This window comes from Fukomys damarensis, unplaced genomic scaffold (assembly GCF_012274545.1).
Source record: "Fukomys damarensis isolate Sample0158 unplaced genomic scaffold, DMR_v1.0_HiC HiC_scaffold_39, whole genome shotgun sequence".
NCBI classification, from domain to species: domain Eukaryota; kingdom Metazoa; phylum Chordata; class Mammalia; order Rodentia; family Bathyergidae; genus Fukomys; species Fukomys damarensis.
This window is the reverse complement of record NW_022900951.1, coordinates 89,072,084-89,078,870: the sequence shown is the minus strand read 5'-3', so window position 1 is coordinate 89,078,870 and position 6,787 is coordinate 89,072,084. Positions and strand designations below refer to the sequence as shown.

General features: G+C 34.9%; 1 pseudogene; it reads right to left on the bottom strand.

The window, feature by feature from the left end:
- Window positions 1–231: 231 nt before the first annotated feature.
- Window positions 232–2,405, bottom strand: LOC104847629 (annotated as a pseudogene).
- Between the last annotated feature and the right edge of the window lie 4,382 nt (window positions 2,406–6,787).

Below are 6,787 nucleotides of genomic sequence, written 5' to 3'. Positions count from 1 at the left end.
AGCAGTGATTTTTAAAACAAAGAAAGCAGAACTAGAATATCTGAAATTTTAAATCCTTTCCTTACAGGTTACTAGATCACTTTTGATTAAGAAAACAGTAGAAAGTAACTGCTACAAGTGAATGCCAGGTGGTGTCATGTGTCAATTTTCCACAGAGTCCTGTTTTGTAGGGTGTTGAATGTGCAGCTTGGGGTCTCTGCTCGCACTTGCTGGAATCATTTGTGGCAGATTTTAGTCCACAGGTCACTTTTCCCCTTATTTCCTTGTAAACTCTTCAGCATTCTTACAGAAATTTTTATGGTCCTTCAGCTAGGTTAGCCCAGAGTGGGTGCTCAGGCTCGTGGTTGTTCACCAGTGCTATGAGGGACTAGATTATTTGGTGGGTCTTGGTCTCTGGCTTCCAGTTCTCATCACTAATTATCAGCAGGCAAACCTGTCCTTCTTCATCAGTATTTGGTTGATAGATCTTTGTTTTAAGTCTGATCGTCAGTGGTTTGAATGGATACTCTACTGGAAAGTTGAGGTCGATTCTAAAGGTCCCCTTATCATATGGAGGATTGTCCTTAATCAGCCTCCTGCTGCCTACATTTGTATTTTTCAAAATGAAGTTAATAATAATGTCTGCCCTATGTCATAGTGTTACTATAAGAGCATGTATAGGATATCTCTTGTGACTTCAAATCAACTAGATTATGTGTTTGATTCATGGCCCATGGGCTACATGTAGCCCTGGATAGCTGGGAATTCCACCCCACAGATCATAAACCTTTAATATTATTACATATCTTAAAAATATTTTTCATACTTGAGTGTGCAGTGCTAAAGCCTGGACTGAATAGGTGACAATGAAATGTTGTGTAGGGAAGAGTGCAGTACAGTGCTAACTGGGCTACCCTCACCCATCATACATAGTTGGTCAAATCCAAACCCATATGTATTAGATGTTACATGCACTTTTGTGCCTTGGTGTCTAAAATACAGCAATTACCAATAACGTCATTTAAACTTACATGTGGGTATGTGTGCCTGTGAAGACAAGTACTTATTGTTATTAAGAAGACACATAAGTTTTCATATTTACTTGTTAAATTTGGGCTTGAACCATTTCATAAAATAATTGAATACATTAGAGTATAACAAAATAAATTCAAATTACTTATATACCTAAGTATACTATTTATTTATATGCAGTCCAAGACAATTCCTCTTCATTCAATGCAACTCAGACAAGGCAAAAGTTTGGACACCCATGATCTAGATCTTATTTCCTACTATAACCAATATTGCATTATTTACTTGTAGACTCCAGCCCACTTTGCTGTGTGCTCCCCCTGACAATGCTTCACCTTTGCCATTTGCAGCTATTTCTTGCTCCCCACACTATAGTTTCAAATACACTTTAAGACTTGATGTTCTTGGGAACAGCCTTGACAAATGGAAGCCAGAGCTGATGGATAAATGCTTTTCACATTTTCCCCAGGCTGATAGCTCCTCAGAATTTCCCAATCATTCACAGAGACAGATTACTTATATGTGTCAAATCAGTATGGAGATTCCTCAAAACACTAAAAACAGAAATTCCATTTGATCCAGCTATTCCCTCTGTAGGTATCTTTCCAAAATGTTAAAGTCATAATACTATACTGATCTATGCATATTCACGTTTGTAGCAGCACAATTCATAATATCTACATTTTGGGAACAGCTTATATGGCCATCAGCGGATAAATCGATAAAGATTATATGGTATTTATACACAACGGAATACTACTCTGCCAAAGAAAGATAAACTTAGTCATTTGTAGCAAAATGGATACACCATAAGACTATAACGTTAAATTAAGTAAATCAGAAAAGGCAAGCTTAAAATATCACGTAATTTCTGTTACATAAAAATGTAATATACAAATAAAAGAGGAAATAGATAAAAGGAAATAGAGAGAAAAAGTTATTACATTACAGTGTAGACAATGTATCTAAAAGAGTACCATGACTTAGTATAATTTAAAAATATGTTTTATATGATTTTGTTGTGTTAGTCTGGCTTTAAATCTTATATATGATAAATAACTTTATAAGGCCTTTAAAGATAAATAAATTAATACAAGCCATTACTATAACCTACCTAATATTAGTAGTATTCATACCAAATTATTAAAGGATTAAACAAAAGATTAGCAGACCTTTCTGAAAAGCTGAAGCAACCTTAAATCAGCAATATTCTTCTCCTTGGAGGAGCACAAGACTTCCCAAGAAGAATTTAGGCAAAGGCAAAAATTAAAAGGATCAACTTCTAGCCTTGTCTCAACTTGCATATATATAAATTCTTAGTGTTTGTCTGCCCTAGACCATGCCTGTAGTCAAGGTGACTTACTGTGGTTCTCTTTTCCTTCTTCTCTTTTCATTGTTCACTTTCTTTGGATACATAAAAGAACATCAGAGCATTTATCCTGAACCAAAAATTCCTGGGAAACATTCCTGAAAAATAAGTTCTGTGTGAGCAAAGCAAAGAGAGCACTGGTAAACTTTTGTGAAATTTTCACTTAATAATGGCTCTATAGCTTCTGGATATGTGCTGTTAATTTCCATACAGAGATAAAGAATTCTTTCATAAAAACACAACATCTATTGGTGTACAAGTGTAGTACAAAAGGTGCCTAAAATGCTGTCAAGAATATGATGCCCAGAACTTCAGAAAACTGGTTTAATTTAATTAGGGAGGAAAAAACCTTCCTCCTCAATGGATGTAATTATGTCAAAGGAATGAGTATCACTAATCTTCAGTGATAAAATTGCATTACCAATCTATCTGTATATAATAACTGTCAAATATCTTTCCCTTTGTGTACCATGAATTTAAAAGGCATTTCTGAAAGATTTAAATTAGAAAAGTAAAATGTGGCACAAGAGGTACATGGGTGTATGTGTCTATGTGTTTACATATTTATAGTCCACAAGACAAAATCCTGAAGTATATAAATATACATTTTTTGTTGATTAACTTATTTTGAAATAATTTTAGATTTTACATTTGTAATGTAAAAAAATAGGCTATAAAGCAATAAATAGAAAGAGGGTGTTTATATGATTATGTGATCATGTGATTACGGAGGCTGAGAAAGCTGATGTTCTGCTGTGTGTAAGCCAGAGTCCAGGAAAGCTGGTGTGTAGTTCCAGTCCAAACAAAAAGGCCTGAGAACCAATGAAGCAAAATGATATAAGTCTCAGCCTGAGTCTGATGTCTAAAGAATCAGGAGCACAAATGTCTGAGGGCAGGAGAAGACAGGTGTCCCAGTTCCAGCAGACAAAGCAAATTCATTCTTCCTCTATTTTTGTTTTATTTGAGTCCTCAACTAATTTGATAATGCTCACTCACGTTGCTGATGGTGATCTTTTCTCTGTGTACCAGTTCAAATGGCAATCTTTTCTGGAAACTCCTTCATAGGCACACCCAGAAAAAATGTCTACCAGCTATCAGGGAATCTCCTATTGAAGTCAAGTTGACACATGACATTAGCCATCAGACATCTCTTAGAATAGCTACTTTACTGATGCTCAAATGACCCATTAGTCTTTAATTTTAACAGTAATTTTATAATTCATTAGTGGATATTCTTTACAAAATGATTATGATGGCATTCAAATGGTAATTTTTTCATAGAGATTCTTTATTTTCTCCAACTGAGTTGATATTCCCCACAAATTCCCCATCCATCTGGATAACACAGGGGAAAAATTGAGTAAAAATAAACATTAAACTTGGGAATTTAGTGTACTGTTCTCTCCAGTTTTAATTTGTCTCTTTAGATAACTTCTTCTTTTTCAATTAAATGGTTCCATTTCCTATGCTCATCTTCCCACCACAGTGCAGGCAGTGCAGCCCCCATGACTCCATGGTGGTGGACAGCAGGTGGTTGCTGCAGATCTTTCCCATGTCCCGAAGAAAATTGTCAGTCTATTTCAGAGTTCTGGTCTATTCTGGCTCCAACCTGCTGAGTCACTGGCATAGTTAGGTCCTTGTGACAACTGGGCATTGAGTTGCACCTATTTACTTTTATAGTCCTTTATGACCATATATTTTTATGAGTGCCTACAAATTTTATAAAATATTGTGTTTTGATGTGGTATTTTTATATAGCCATATCTTCTGATCATATTCATCCTCATATTAACTCCATTGTATCCCCCCTTATTCCCTTACTGTTGTCTAACAAGAGTCTCTCATTTACATATTAGAAAAAACATGCAACACTTGTCTTTCTGCTTCTGGCTTATTTCACTCGATATGATGGTCTCTACTTCCATCCATTTTCCTGCAAATGACTAAATTTTTGTTTTTCTTTAAAACTGAAAAATACTTCATTGTATATATATATATAAAACACATTTTCTTTCTTTTTCTCCCATTAAGTTTATTGGTACATTTTATGTATATACAATACAGTTACATTTGTCATTGGGATCTTGTTCCTTTATGTAATCTAATCTTATGTAATCTATTTTCCCCATTCTCCTGCTCTCCCTTCAACCCCTCCAACCATCCCTATTTACAAAGACTTTGTTTCCATTTTTTCCTTTTCTCATATTTTTTTCCTTTCACTTCTTTCCTTTTCCCTACCCCTCCCACTTCCCCTATACCTTTCTTTTCTTTCTATTTCACATTATCAATTATACATTTTGATCCTCATTTACACTTTTAGTTTTTCACACAACAGAAACTATTTAATATTTACACATTTGTGTCCTATTTATTTCACTTAAGAATATGGCCTCAATATGCATCCATTTAGCTGTAAATCTTTCTAGATTCTTGTGTTTTATGGCTGAGTAGTACTCCATTTTAGAAAAAAACACATCTTCTTTATACAGTCTCCAGTTCATGAGCAATTGGGCTGTTTGCATGTTTCAGCTCTTACAAACTATACTGCTATTACCATGGGTGCTCATATATCACTGTGGTATGCTCCTTTTAATTATTTTGGGAAGATGCCCAGCAGAGGGATGGCTGGGTCAAATGGGACCTCTAATCCTAGTTCTTGGAGGTACCTCTATACTGATATCCACAGTGGTTGCACCAGTCGTCACCCCTCCAAAAAATGGAGAAGTGTTCATTTCTTGCCACAGCCCCACCAGCATTTGTTGTTAGTTGATTTCTTGAGAGCAGCCATTGTTTCTGGGGTGAGGGGAAATTTCATTGCTGCTTTCATCTGCATATCTGCAATGACCAGTGATATTGAACATTTTTTCATATGTTTACTTTCTGCTTTTCTTTGTTTGAGAAATGTCTGTTTATTTCAGATGCCCATTTTTGGACTGGGTCTTTAAATTTGGGGATGGGTCTGATATTTTTAATTTCTCTGTATATTCTAGATAGTAGTCCTTTGTCTGAAGAACAGCTGGTAAAAATTTTTGCCCACATTTTAGCTTGTTTCTTAGCTTTGTTGGTGGTTTCTCTTGCAGTGCAGAAGCTTTTAAAAAAGATACTATCCAAGTTGTTGATTCTTTGTACTAGTTCCTGTGCTACTGAGGTTTTGTTCATAAAGTCTCTTCCTATGCCAATGTCTTTAGGAGTTCTACCTATTTTCCAGAAAGTTTAGTGTTTCTGAATAAATTTATCCATTCATTTCTTGATAGGCACCTAGGTGGCTTTTAGATATTGGCTATTGTGAATTGTGCCCCACAAAATTGGGGTATGCAGGTATCCCTAATTTTCTTTGGATATATGCCAGAAAATATATAGATGGGTCATATGTAGCTCTATTTTTAATTTTTTGAAGAATCTCCATACTGATGTCCACAGTGACTAAACTAATTTACATTCCCACCACTAGTGTAGAAAGGTTCTTTTTGCCTCATATTTTTGCATGCATTTATTCTTTGTGTATTTTTTCATTATAACTTTTCTGACTTGGTTGAGATGAAATGTCAATGTAATTTTGATCTGCATTTCTCTGAGTTAGAGAGGGTGAATATTTGTCATATATTTACTGACTGTAGTTCAAATGAAGTTGTCTTAATTTATTTGGCCATTTATTGATTTGGGTTATTTTTTATTACATTTTTTGAGTTCTTCATATATTCTAGATATTAATCCTTGTTGAAAGAGTAGCTGGTAAAGATTTCTCCCATTCTGCAGGCTTTCTAGTTACTTTGTTGGTTGTTTCCTTTGCTGTGCAGAGATATTTCAAAGTTTGATGCAGTTTCATTTATTGATTCTTACTGTTATATCCTGTGCTATTCAAGCCCTATTCAGGAAAGCTTTGCCTGTGCCTATTGCTTCAAGGTTTCCTCCTAGTTTCTTTTAGCACTTTAGAAGTTGCAGGTCTTAGACCTTGATCTTTCATCAATTATAAGTTTATTGTTGAACAGGGTGATAGGGATCGAGTTTTAATCTTTTACAAGTGGATATTTAGTTTTCCTAGAACCATTTTAACAAGGCCATTTTCTTCACCATATATTTTTGGCTCTTTTGTCAATAATCAGATACTTGGATTTGTTAGCTACATGGATTTGTTTCTGAGTCTTCTATTCCATTGGGATTTATTCCTTTTTTTCCAGTACCATGCTCCTGTATTTAGTATGAGGGATATCTCATATCTGTAGATCACTTTGCCTAAATATGTCCATTTAAACAATATTAATTCCACTTATCCATTAATGAGGGAGGCCTTTCCATCTTCTAGTATCTTCATCTTCTTTAATTTATTTCTTCAGTGCTCTGTAATTTTCACTATACAAATCCTTGACCTCCTTGGTTAGGTTAGTTCCTAGGTATGTATGTGTGTAT